This window comes from Haliotis rubra, unplaced genomic scaffold, assembly GCF_003918875.1.
Source record: "Haliotis rubra isolate DU_JTF1 unplaced genomic scaffold, ASM391887v1 Scf243, whole genome shotgun sequence".
NCBI lineage: Eukaryota > Metazoa > Mollusca > Gastropoda > Lepetellida > Haliotidae > Haliotis > Haliotis rubra.
Genome location: NW_025766481.1, coordinates 831,969 through 846,347, shown reverse-complemented (window position 1 = coordinate 846,347; position 14,379 = coordinate 831,969). Strand labels below are relative to the sequence as shown.

Here is a 14,379-nt window from a genome sequence, read left to right as displayed (position 1 = left end):
TTCATCGCAGTGTAATGGTGGCCTTGGAATGTGGGAGGCATAGCTGGAGTGCTGGGGGGTCAGACATTATTGTCACTGATGTTGTTTGTGAGGAAGACAAGGAGAATTGCACAGCCCCAATAATGCAGACTGGCAGTGAAACAGACATCAGTCACAGCTAATACACAAATTGGAGAAACCTTGCTTTTGTCACAATGAAAACCTACACGTTGCTCTGGTTCGCCAAGACAACGGTAGAGATCCAGGGCTTATGTTGTAACAGGATAAAAACAGAGACAACCATCTTAGCTTACACTTAGATTTGCACAAGGTCCCAGTTACAGGGATGCTTGAGTACTTTAGCCTTGTCTCAGATTGGTTGATAGGATTGTGTACTAAAACAAACCAAGTGTTCACAAATAATGTTGAAAGAGCAATAGCCACCACCTGTGCTTAGTTAGGTTGTGAGTTAATGTCTAAATTGGAGTTAAAACTTTAGGTCAGTGAGTCCTTTTGCCAAATGCTAAACTTCAGATGTTCTTAATTGAACTGATAAAACAGAAAACTCAGTTACTACACCCAGACACCACACCCGTTAATTTGATGGATCATGTCTGTATAGGAAACTGACCCCACACCCAATAAGCTGATGCATCATGGCATTGTAGGAAACTGGTGCTATATCCTGGCAAGTTGAGGGATCATGGCATTGTAGGAAACTGATGGTACATTCAGATAAGTTGAGGGATCATGGTATTGTAGGAAACTGGCTACATCCTGACAAGTTGAGGGATCATGGCATTGTAGGAAACTGGTGCTATATCCTGGCAAGTTGAGGGATCATGGCATTGTAGGAAACTGATGGTACATTCAGATAAGTTGAGGGATCATGGTATTGTAGGAAACTGGCTACATCCTGACAAGTTGAGGGATCATGGCATTGTAGGAAACTGGTGGTACATTCAGATAAGTTGAGGGATCATGGCATAGTAGGAAACTGATGGTACATTCAGATAAGTTGAGGGATCATGGCATTGTAGGAAACTGGTGCTATATCCTGACAAGTTGAGGGATCATGGCATTGTAGGAAACTGATGGTACATTCAGATAAGTTGAGGGATCATGGTATTGTAGGAAACTGGCTAAATCCTGACAAGTTGAGGGATCATTGCATTGTAGGAAACTGATGGTACCTTCAGATAAATTTAGGGATCTTGGTATTGTAAATTATCGGATGCTACATTCATGTTATGTGGAAAACAGATTCAAAATTCATCTGCATTTCAATCTAGTAATTTACTCTCATGAAAAAATGTACAGTTCCCATTGGCCATCTGGATTCACTCAGTTTCCGATGTGGTTACAAAAATAGGCAACGTCACTGTCAGCTGACTGCACACACAATCTCATTGTTCCTTTATGCAAAACAAATTACCATGCTCAGCGTAATTTTGTGAGTGCTTGTGGCAGAAGTGAGTCAGATTTGCCAGATATTTATTTCTTCCTTTCCTTTCCCTCTGTTTCTGAAGCTCTACTATGTCTGCTGATGTGACAGAACAGAGCAGATGTACTCATGTCACACTTTGAAGTCTCGGACACACACACTGTGGGAAACACAGTTGGAGATCTGTATGAAAAAAGTACTGCTGGACAGTAAATCACCTTGATAGACAGTTTAGAATATAAATTAAGATAATTAATAAAAATTCCTGTCAGCATTGACATTCAAATACTTTCTAAATACCATGGTTTGATAAAAATGTGATGCTATCACGTAAAGGACAAATCATATGTGCCAAATTTCAGGACACTCAATATAACCATTTCCAGTGAGAAGAAAATCACAGAGCCAACTATGCCTTTTAAGAGAATTGAAGGGTATTGTCAAAACATGGTCAAACTTGTTGCTGAAGGACTAAAAACATATCTGTAAACACTGTCAACTAACTAAACAACCACCTCACTCCGGACCATATTCAAAATCTGTTTCAAACCTTGTGAACAAACTCAGTGGTCATGTAGAATGTGAAGTTTAGCCTTGTTTCTACAGTGGTTTCCAAAGAAATGGTTTTTTTAGTGTAAAGAAATAAGACAGGATAGAATTTAGAAACTGGTCAAAAGTTCAAATCATGCTAAAGTATTAAATGTTCAAGGGGAACATATGTATTGAGTCACACTACTAACTGCACATAACATTGCATTTCGTTACAGTATCAATGAACATGGCTTAGTAATGGCCAGAAGAAGTTTCAGCTTTTAGTTTGATTAAAGTACAAAGGTCAGATCAAGTGAAAAATATTAAGGTTTCACAAAAACTGGAATGCATAGGTTGTGCCACTTTACAAACTTTTTATGTAGTTTTAGAAATGAATGAATGAATGTCTATAAATAGGTTTTTCAATATGGCATATTGAAACTCAGATTCATGCTAATAATTTAATAGTCTGTTTATATTGCGCGTTTCTCCATGGATGCATGCTCCAATAGCTCAGACATATTACCCCTTGTCAATGAGTACAGATCACTCCCTGTGGAGAATACAACCGGTCGCCTGTCAGGCACTCAAGGTTCAAATTCAGACTACCATCGTATCATACCAGGTACCCAATTTTACTGCTGGGTGGACAATTTTGAGCAAACTCACTTGCCTTAGGTGAGACCACATGTATCACATGTGATTCGTTGTGGGGCAGGACTGGAGTCCAAGAAACTGTCAGAAGCTGCCAAACACAGTCACCCATACGATGACTTTCTGCGCCCAACGTTGCTTAACTTTAACTGATTGTGACCTGAGCTCTGCGCACAGGACCACACACCTTGAACAGACTGGCGTGTGGTTATTCATTGGCCAAGGATGTGCAGTTTCATCTTCATTGGTCCAATGGTTTCTGAGGAGTAGACATTGACAAGAAATGACACAACAGGCAACAACAGAAGTTGACTTGACTTTCAGTCAGGTGAGCTAAGAGTGAATGAGTTGATATTTTCACTGTTTTGAAATCATGAAGTGTCTGCTTGTTATGAAAGGGAAACCTCATTTGACTTTGTCATCATCAGTGCAAATGTTGATCTCTGTTTTAATTTCACAGTCCCTATGTACAAGCAGGGTATTGGGATTGTTTAGTACATCTGTTCCTTCCTTCTTCAAATCGGCAGTGACTGTAAATACAATAATTTGACAAATACTGATAAATTTGGAGCTATTTCAGTGTGGAGACACTGTAACAGTTGAGAGGCAGAATCAGCACCTGTCAAGGGTCAAAGTGTCATGGCTTCCAAAGTGATTTGGAGGGAGTTTGTCCTATATACTGTGTGACATTTAGATTTTCCATGCTCTACTGGTTGATATTCCTTTTATCTCAGATGGCTTTTTGGGAGTTTGTCCCATATACTAGGGGACATTCAAAGTGTCCATGCTCTTTGGATTGATATTCCCTTGTATCTAGGATGACTTGGAAGGCATTTGTTCTTTATAGTGGGTGACATTTAGAGTGTCCATGCTCTACTGGCTGATATTCCCTTGTATCTAGGATGACTTGGAGGGCATTTGTCCAATATACTGTGTGACATTTAGAATGCCTATGCTCTACTGGCTGATATTCCCTTGTATCTAGGATGACTTGGAGGGCATTTGTAATATATAGTGTGTGACATTTAGAGTGCCCATGCTCTACTGGCTGATATTCCCTTGTATCTAGGATGACTTGGAGGGCATTTGTCCAATATACTGTGTGACATTTAGAATGCCCATGCTCTACTGGCTGATATTCCCTTGTATCTAGGATGACTTGGTTTGTCCTATATATTGGGGAACATTTTGTTCTACCGGTTGATATTCCCTTGTATCAATATTTAATGGGAACCTTCAAACATCAACATCAGCTCCAGTGAACAATCAGATATTAACAACTGTGCAGAAAAGCTAACATGACTGGGACCAGCCTCTAAAGTAGTCATATAGAGTGTTTATCGAGGAGAAATTCTCTTTTTCTTTCAAACTTCTGATGTGTCATTAGGCTGAAGATGGATCCAATTGATTTTCTTGTTTCTCCACAAATGTTTATTCAAAAGTTTAATTGCAGTGCAGCCTAGTCAGTTTTAAGTTCTTTATGTGTGATATGGGGAAATAATTTCATTCCCCAGTGCAGATGTACTGCAGTTGCAAGGAATGTTGATGTGTGACTTTCTTCTTGAACCCAATACACATTTAACTGGCATCAGGTTACCAGGGTAAGTGCTTTCTTGTGTACTAAAGTTAGGAGCTTGATCGATCACATTATTTTCATTGTCATGATTCATATCAATTTCAGTAAGTATATGTCATCACAATAACTCTTGGCTTGACTATTTAAGAAAATTCTATCAATGTGTTCTTTATCACTAGACCACTATTATACACATAACATGGATTGACTATAGTTTGGAAGTGTCTATTGCTTAAAAAGTTCTCATCTCCATCCATTGAAGTTTATATTTGGTGATTGAGTCCTTCTACCCACATGTGTTTGGCCTTGTCGTGTGCTACCTGATTATGCAGTTTTGTATTTGACAGGGAAGACTGTGCAATGTCTTTAGATGCAATTGAAATTAAGCTTGTGCCATGTTCCATTGAATAAAGACGATAGAAGGAAAGCACATGTGGAAGAAACCATCAATGCTGGCAACAAATTGCAGACATGCATATCTGGTTTTAAAAATCCTTTCAAGTTGACCTAGGTGGGTTGAAGTTGTTGGGTTTGTTGTTGTGTTTGGTGTATGAGCAAAGGCCTGCAGATGAAGAATGCTGACCTGGCAAATTCAGCACATCTGTTTTGTAGTGACGTAAACCCAGACAATTAAATAGTGTAGTGTTCACTTGATACCTTCAGTATACTGTAGCTACATGTTTCCCGTATTCCACAGCTCATTAGAGCATCATTGTCCACTCATGCCCTTGCACAATATTTTGAAAAGCACAGACTGTTTTCAACCTCCTGTGGGGAGGACTGAGGTATTATAGCAGCTTAGCGGTCAAAGCTTTCATTTGTCCCGCTGAAGACCCAGGTTAGATTCCCCACATGGGTACAATGTGAAAAGCCCATTTCTGGTGTCCCCTGCTGGGATATTGCTGGGATATTGCAACATGCTGCATAAAGCCTTACTCACTCATTTCATACAGCAGAGATTCTGTTGTCCCATAGCACCACACATCAGTGATTCTGTCCCATAGTACCACACATCAGTGATTCTGTTGTCCCATAGCACCACACAGCAGTGATACTGTTGTTCCATAGCACCACACATCAGTGATTCTGTTGTCCCATAGCACCACACATCAGTGATTCTGTTGTCCCATAGCACCACACAGCAGTGATTCTGTTGTCACATAGCTCCACACAGCAGTTATTCTGTTGTCCCATTGCACCACACAGCAGTGATTCTGTTGTCCCATAGCACCACACAGCAGTTATTCTGTTGTCCCATAGCTCCACACAGCAGTTATTCTGTTGTCCCATTGCACCACACATCAGTGATTCTGTTGTCCCATAGCATCACACAGCAGTGATTCTGTTGTCCCATAGCTCCACACAGCAGTTATTCTGTTGTCCCACAGCACCACACATCAGTGATTCTGTTGTCCCATAGCACCACACATCAGTGATTCTGCTGTCCCATAGCACCACACATCAGTGATTCTGTTGTCCCATTGCACCACACATCAGTGATTCTGTTGTCCCATAGCACCACACAGCAGTTATTCTGTTGTCCCATAGCTCCACACAGCAGTTATTCTGTTGTCCCATAGCACCACACAGCAGTAATTCTGTTGTCCCATAGCACCAACATCAGTGATTCTGTTGTCCCATAGCTCCAAACATCAGTGATTCTGTTGATTTTCTGTCCCAAAAGCTCTTTTTTAGAATGCTGAACTTAGTGTTATACTAAATGAATCAATAGACATAGGGGTAGAATACTAGATTTGATGTTGCACTAATAGAGTATTCAGCGACAAAGCATTCATAGCAGTAGAGTCCTTGGCATGTTGACCAAGAAAATCTATAGAACCAAAGGGAACTTAGTCTGGCCTGGTATGAATAGGTCATAGCAGAATTTCTGCAGGCAATAAATGAACATTTATTCAGGATCAAAGGACCATGTATTTAGTGATGTATTCAGGAGATTTATCAAAGAATCAATCTTTACAAACCATATTAACTACACTATTAAAACTATTCAGTGTAGGTAGAGTGTATAATGTCAATTTGTTTATGAAACTAAACTTTTTCTTTGACATTGCAGTGTAGGAAAGATGTAGAAAATCTAGCCTGTCCACAGGACTGGCAGGTCAAATTTTTTACCAGTCCTGCCATAATCTAGCCTGTCCTCCAAATATAAATAAAACAGCTTCGGCAGTAAATATTCAAAAAGGTTAAAATCATTATATATATGTCATTGGTTTGCTAAAATTGACCCGACATGAGGACGGACTAGATATTTTTTTAACCCGTCCTCCAAAAAATTCACCCGTCTCGGACGTTGGGACGGGCTATCTTTCCTACACTGGACATTGCCCCCTTTATATATTATGTTATTAAGTGTGGAGGTCTGTAGATTTTGCAACTTATACTATTTAATCTGATTGCAAAGTTTGATGAGGACATATCCCGTGATTGACCTCCCTATTAACACTTCTTAAGGGATGGGTCTCACAGTGAGGACTTCATTCTATAATGGTTCTAATTGTGAGGACATATTAAGTTCTCAATGTGAGGGCCTGTTCTCTGATGGTTCTCAATGTGAGGACCTATTCTGTGATGGTTCTCACTGTGAGGACTTATTCTGTGATGTGTCAATGTGAGGACTTATTCTGTGATGGTTCTCACTGTGAGGACCTATTCTGTGATGTGTCAATGTGAGGACCTATTCTGTGATGGTTCTCACTGTGAGGACTTATTCTGTGATGGTTCTCAATGTGAGGACCTATTCTGTGATGGTTCTCACTGTGAGGACTTATTCTGTGATGGTTCTCAATGTGAGGACTTATTCTGTGATGTGTCTCAATGTGAGGACTTATTCTGTGATGTGTCAATGTGAGGACCTATTCTGTGATGGTTCTCACTGTGAGGACTTATTCTGTCCTGTGATGTGTCAATGTGAGGTCTTATTCTGTGATGTGTCAATGTGAGGACTTATTCTGTGATGGTTCTCAATGTGAGGACTTATTCTGTGATGTGTCAATGTGAGGACCTTTTCTGTGATGGTTCTCGCTATGAAGACATATTCTGTGATGGTTCTCGCTATGAGGACAAATTCTACAATGGTTCTGGCTGTGATGACATATTCTGTGATGGTTGTCGCTGTGAGGACGTATACTGTGATGGTTCTCACTGTAAGGACGTGTTCTGTGATGGTTGTCACTGTGAGGACAAATTCAGTGATGATTGTCACTGTGAGGACAAATTCTGTGATGGTTGTTGCTATGAGGACAAATTCTGTGATGATTGTCGCTGTGAGGACAAATTCTGTGATGGGCCTCTCACTGTTCTTTAAGTTGCATGCCAGCATTGTCAGGCTGTGTTCACTTTTGTCGGGACTGTGTGAGGGCATATTTGATTGTGTCCCTCCAGACTAGCCGAGTTACTGCTTCATTAGTCAAACCTCTTCCGTCGGTCAAACCGTGATCCTGGCTAAGCCAGCTCGCCATGGCCTCCGTGTCAGGCTGTTATAGATTTTATTCTCCCCCGCCTCTTGCTAAGCTCTGAGATGGGAGGCTGGAGTTGAGTGTGTTCATCGTTTCTACTGTCTGACTTAGCCCGTGTTATAGCATGTCTAAGTATGCACAGCAAAAGCATGAACACTGACAACTGGGATCAGCATCACTATTCTACTCCACTTAATGTCTGCTACAGATTCTGTCAAGTGTAATTAATTATTTTCATGGCCTTAACGAGACTGGAAATGTCTGAGCTGGCTTTACACTTGCATTGCAAACTCATTCTATTCAGTTTTACCTCCAGTTCCTTGTCTTTCTTGTTCTTATCACTATTGATGGTGATGCAGACTGGGTCACCAAGACAAATGTCATTACATATCCCTGGAAACTACAGTCAGACTGATCACATGCTACATCCTGTAGAAGCAGCCATATTCCTACATGTGCCCTTTCTCCCCTGTAAGTTACAGTTGAGGTATTCATCTGCTAATACAGTCAGAAGGAGCAGCCATATTCCTACATGTGCCCTTTCTCCCCTGTAAGTTACAGTTGAGGTGATCACATGCTACATCCTGTAGAAGAACCCATATTCCTACATGTGCCCCTTCTCCCCTGTAAGTTACAATTGAGGTGATCACCTGCTACAGTCAGTAGGAACAACCCTATTCCTACATGTGCCCCTTCTACCGATAAGATACAGTTGAAGTGATCACCGGCTACAGTCAGTAGGGGCAGCAATATTCCTACATGTGCCCCTTCTACCAATACGTTACAGTTGAGGCGATCACCTGCTACAGTCAGTAGGAGCAGCCATATTCCTACATGTGCCCCTTCTACCGATAAGTTACAGTTGAGGCGATCACCTGCTACAGTCAGTAGGAGCAGCCATATTCCTACATGTGCCCCTTCTACCGATAAGTTACAGTTGAGGCGATCACCTGCTACAGTCAGTAGGGCAGCCCTATTCCTACATGTGCCCCTTCTACCGATAAGTTATAAGTTGAGTGATCACCTGCTACAGTCAGTAGGGGCAGCCAAAGTTATTTAACAGTCTGCACACAGAGAATATTGTCACTTCTTTGAAGTAGCTGCTGTATAGTAATTCCTGTTGAGTAACAGATCCTGGTTAATGTTGGACTTCTCAACTTAATACTTTACTAACAAAACCTGAATCCTCAATCACAGCATTAAAACTGACTTGGAGTAGAAATATTTTTTGACACAATTGAATCTGTAAATAGATTCAAATTATTGGAGCTACAAGAGCAAGATAGAAATGAATATCAATATTGTAACCACTTCACTTTCAATAACTACTTAATTACTTAGCATCATACAAATAGCCATTGATCCATAGTTCGTTGGCTTGCCTCATATACCCAAGATCATGGGTCAAATAACACAATGAAGAAAAAGGATTTATTGTAGATGTACTTTACATGTGTTACCTACAAACTTAACAGCTTCAATATTTTACTTATATTTTACATATCATTATGCAAAATTATGTAGTAAATATGTCTGTGTTCATCCATCTTGTTAGTTTCAGGTTTTAAGAACGGCCCAGTTCTTTGATGTCATTCACAGTATCCTGAAGATAAATATCCTCAAATTTTGTACTGTAGAGTACTGTCTTAATCAGAAGTTGATAAAGTTATGAAAATGTCCAAATGCCATCTGTGTCCAGCACAGTTCCTGAAGTTGATTCAGTATAAAGCTGTCATATATAACAATACAAGGGTTTTCCATACCCTTCAATGCAGCAACACATTGTTAGTTTCTAGTACAGAGGCTTGTAAGAAGTATTTTAGTAATGAACAGATGAGGCCCAGTCCATCAGCAGGGGAGAGGAGCACCTAACAGGCAGACATCATCCCCCATCCTGTGGTCACACTGTTTTATACTGCAGGTGCTTTAAAAAAACACAGGCATTAGCAATGTACTGGGGCACCTGACAGATAAACATCATCCTGTGTTCACACTGATTTACATTGCAGGTGCTTTCAAAACCCATCATCAGTGGTGGTTCTTTCAACTACTACAAACAGCCACACATGTGTAAACTCTCTGTACAAAATATCTTGTCTTGTCTCACCTCACCTCATCCCACCACTACTCTCACTTCTAATCACACAGCCCTAGATGCCTGTCTTGACAACTTCCACCTCTAATCACACAGCCCTTAGATCCCTGTCCTCACAACTCTCACCTCTTAGATCCCTGTCCTCACTACTCTCACCTCTAATCACACAGACCTTAGATCCCTGTCCTCACAACTCTCACCTCTTAGATCCCTGTCCTCACTATGCTAACCTCTAATCACACAGACCTTAGATCCCTGTCCTCACAACTCTCACCTCTTAGATCCCTGTCCTCACTACTCTCACCTCTTAGATCCCTGTCCTCACTATGCTCACCTCTAATCACACAGCCCTTAGATCCCTGTCCTCACTACTCTCACCTCTTAGATCCCTGTCCTGTCCTCTAATCACACCCCTTAGATCCCTGTCCTCACTATGCTCACCTCTAATCACACAGCCCTTAGATCCCTGTCCTCACTACTTTCAGTTTTAATTACACAGCAGACTAAAGGCATAAGGACATTGTTCTACATCATAACCTTGATAAAAAATATAATCCTCAGGAATTTTAGGATGGCAGTCAGTCAGTGTCTTAGAAAGTGAAATGAACTGAATCCCTCCTGTCTTCCTCCTCTCAGCCCTCATCACACAGATCTCCAGTTATGATTGTTGGTTTGTACTGTAGACACAAGCCAGTCAGTCTGCTGGTGTAAGCTTGATACTGAGAAAAGAAAACGAAACATTACATTAACCACTTTGATACCACAGCATGACCAGAACTGAACTTTGAAACTCCACTAGCGTAAATAATGATTAAATACAAGCAAAACCTTTCAGAACACGGAAACTTTAACTCATGGGAAGGATGCCCTCCACATTAATCAATTTGCCATAGGTTAGCAGGCAAGTGTTAATGCCTCCTTTTGCAAAGCTAACAACAGAGTATGGCGAATGTTGCACTTGACAGACTTCAATTTCAGCCAAATATTAAGCGTGAGTAAACAACTGCAACGCTTGTTGATGTAAAGCACCGAATGATTTGTTGAAGAAACACAGGCCATCTTCAAGTACAGGTGAAGTTGGCTGTGATGTTGCATCCAGTCAAACATAGTGTAGCTACAAGTGCAGCTGAAGTCAATTGTGATGCTGCGTCCAGTCAAACACAGTGTAGCTACAAGTACAGTTGAAGACAGTTGTGATGCTGCATCCAGTCAAACATAGTGCAGCTACAAGTACAGCTGAAGACAACTGTCATGCTGCATCCAGTCAAACATAGTGTAGCTACAAGTACAGCTGAAGACAACTGTCATGCTGCATCCAGTCAAACACAGTGTAGCTACAAGTGCAGCTGAAGACAGTTGTCATGATGCTGCATCCAGTCAGCTGAAGACAACTGTCATGCTGCATCCAGTCAAACACAGTGTAGCTACAAGTGCAGCTGAAGACAGTTGTGATGCTGCGTCCAGTAAAGCATAGTGTAGCTACAAGTACAGCTGAAGACAACTGTCATGCTGCATCCAGTCAAACATAGTGCAGCTACAAGTACAGCTGAAGACAACTGTCATGCTGCATCCAGTCAAACACAGTGTAGCTACAAGTGCAGCTGAAGACAGTTGTGATGCTGCATCCAGTAAAGCATAGTGTAGCTACAAGTACAGCTGAAGACAACTGTCATGCTGCATCCAGTAAAGCATAGTGCAGCTACAAGTACAGCTGAAGACAACTGTCATGCTGCATCCAGTCAAACACAGTGTAGCTACAAGTGCAGCTGAAGACAGTTGTGATGCTGCATCCAGTAAAACATAGTGTAGCTACAAGTACAGCTGAAGACAACTGTCATGCTGCATCCAGTCAAACATAGTGTAGCTACAAGTACAGCTGAAGACAACTGTCATGCTGCATCCAGTCAAACACAGTGTAGCTACAAGTACAGCTGAAGACAACTGTCATGCTGCATCCAGTCAAACACAGTGTAGCTACAAGTACAGTTGAAGACAGTTGTGATGCTGCATCCTGTCGAACACAGTGTAGCTACAAGTACAGCTGAAGACAACTGTCATGCTGCGTCCAGTCAAACATAGTGTAGCTACAAGTACAGCTGAAGACAACTGTCATGCTGCATCCAGTCAAACACAGTGTAGCTACAAGTGCAGCTGAAGACAGTTGTGATGATGCGTCCAGTAAAGCATAGTGTAGCTACAAGTACAGCTGAAGACAACTGTCATGCTGCATCCAGTCAAACATAGTGCAGCTACAAGTACAGCTGAAGACAACTGTCATGCTGCATCCAGTCAAACACAGTGTAGCTACAAGTGCAGCTGAAGACAGTTGTGATGATGCTATCCAGTCCAGTAAAAGTGCAGCTGAAGACAGTTGTGATGCTGCGTCCAGTGTGTAGCTACAAGTACAGCTGAAGACAACTGTCATGCTGCATCCAGTCAAACATAGTGCAGCTACAAGTACAGCTGAAGACAACTGTCATGCTGCATCCAGTCAAACACAGTGTAGCTACAAGTGCAGCTGAAGACAGTTGTGATGATGCGTCCAGTAAAGCATAGTGTAGCTACAAGTACAGCTGAAGACAACTGTCATGCTGCATCCAGTCAAACACAGTGTAGCTACAAGTACAGCTGAAGACAGTTGTGATGATGCGTCCAGTAAAGCATAGTGTAGCTACAAGTACAGCTGAAGACAACTGTCATGCTGCATCCAGTCAAACACAGTGTAGCTACAAGTGCAGCTGAAGACAGTTGTGATGATGCGTCCAGTAAAGCATAGTGTAGCTACAAGTACAGCTGAAGACAACTGTCATGCTGCATCCAGTAAAGCATAGTGCAGCTACAAGTACAGCTGAAGACAACTGTCATGCTGCATCCAGTCAAACATAGTGCAGCTACAAGTACAGCTGAAGACAGTTGTCATGCTGCATCCAGTCAAACATAGTGTAGCTACAAGTGCAGCTGAAGACAACTGTCATGCTGCATCCAGTAAAACACAGTGTAGCTACAAGTACAGCTGAAGACAACTGTCATGCTGCATCCAGTAAAACATAGTGCAGCTACAAGTACAGCTGAAGTCAACTGTCATGCTGCATCCAGTCAAACACAGTGTAGCTACAAGTGCAGCTGAAGACAGTTGTGATGATGCGTCCAGTAAAGCTTAGTGTAGCTACAAGCACAGCTGAAGTCAACTGTCATGCTGCATCCAGTAAAGCATAGTGCAGCTACAAGTACAGCTGAAGACAACTGTCATGCTGCATCCAGCCAAACATAGTGCAGCTACAAGTACAGCTGAAGTCAACTGTCATGCTGCATCCAGTCAAACACAGTGTAGCTACAAGTGCAGCTGAAGACAGTTGTGATGCTGCGTCCAGTAAAGCTTAGTGTAGCTACAAGTACAGCTGAAGACAACTGTCATGCTGCATCCAGTCAAACATAGTGCAGCTACAAGTACAGCTGAAGTCAACTGTCATGCTGCATCCAGTCAAACACAGTGTAGCTACAAGTGCAGCTGAAGACAGTTGTGATGCTGCGTCCAGTAAAGCTTAGTGTAGCTACAAGTGCAGCTGAAGTCAACTGTGATGTTGCCTCCAGTCAAACACAATGTAGCTACAAGTGCAGCTGAAGACAGTTGTGATGCTGCGTCCAGTCAAACACAGTGTAGCTACAAATGCAGTTGAAGACAGTTGTGATGCTGCATCAAGTCAAACATAGTGTAGCTACAAGTACAGTTGAAGACAGTTGTGATGCTGCATCCAGTCAAACGCAGTGTAGCTACAAGTGCAGCTGAAGACAATTGTGATGCTGCATCCAGTCAAACACAATGTAGCTACAAGTGCAGCTGAAGACAGTTGTGATGCTGCATCCAGTCAAACATAGTGTAGCTACAAGTGCAGCTTAAGACAGTTGTGATGCTGCATCCAGTCAAACACAGGCTAGCTGTACAAGTACTGTGGTTGTTTTGAAGTTTGTTGTGGTGATACATTCGGTACTACTCAGACTAGCTGATGGCCTCCAGTAACATTTCTTAATTACAAGTACAGGTTATGCTGAGATGATTTATCTAATCAGTGTGTCGAACCTTTCCAGCCATTTCAAACTAAAGCTTACAATGGATAGCAAATTGCTTAGTCTCCTTGTAACTGACTCCTTAACATGATCTGCCTTAAGTGAGGTAATGTTGCGGGTCTCTAGTCAAGGCTAAAGATTTACAGTATTAATTCAGTGATCCCTATGGCTTGTTTGTTATTATCTCAAGCCACACAGCAGTATCTCTAGACTGTGCTTGATTGGTTTAGGAGCTCATGAATATTCATGAGTTGTATTCCTCTTTGATATTTGTTTAAGGATCTGAAAATAATGAAGATGAAAATCCTAATGTACATGGCAATGCCTATCAGATGTTTACCTTATTATATGTGACTGTTATTTGTTGTATTTGTAAGAGAGAAAAAATGCAACAAATAACTAAAAAAATGCCCACATTTGCAATGTTTCATAAACTTATTGATTTTGTATGTATATTCATTCTTTTTGTGAGCAGCTTGAGCTCAGAGGCAGTTCTCAGCGTCCATTCAAAATTGTATTTTGCCCACCATTGAATTATGTATGGTCCCCCTTAAACCTT

The 14,379-nt window shown here is 41.5% G+C and overlaps 1 protein-coding gene across 1 annotated transcript in view; it reads left to right on the top strand.

The window, feature by feature from the left end:
• The window catches only part of LOC124278895 (protein unc-93 homolog A-like), a 70,058-nt gene that overhangs the window by 26,377 nt on the left and 29,302 nt on the right, over positions 1 to 14,379 (top strand). The gene's annotated exons all lie outside the window — the stretch shown is intronic.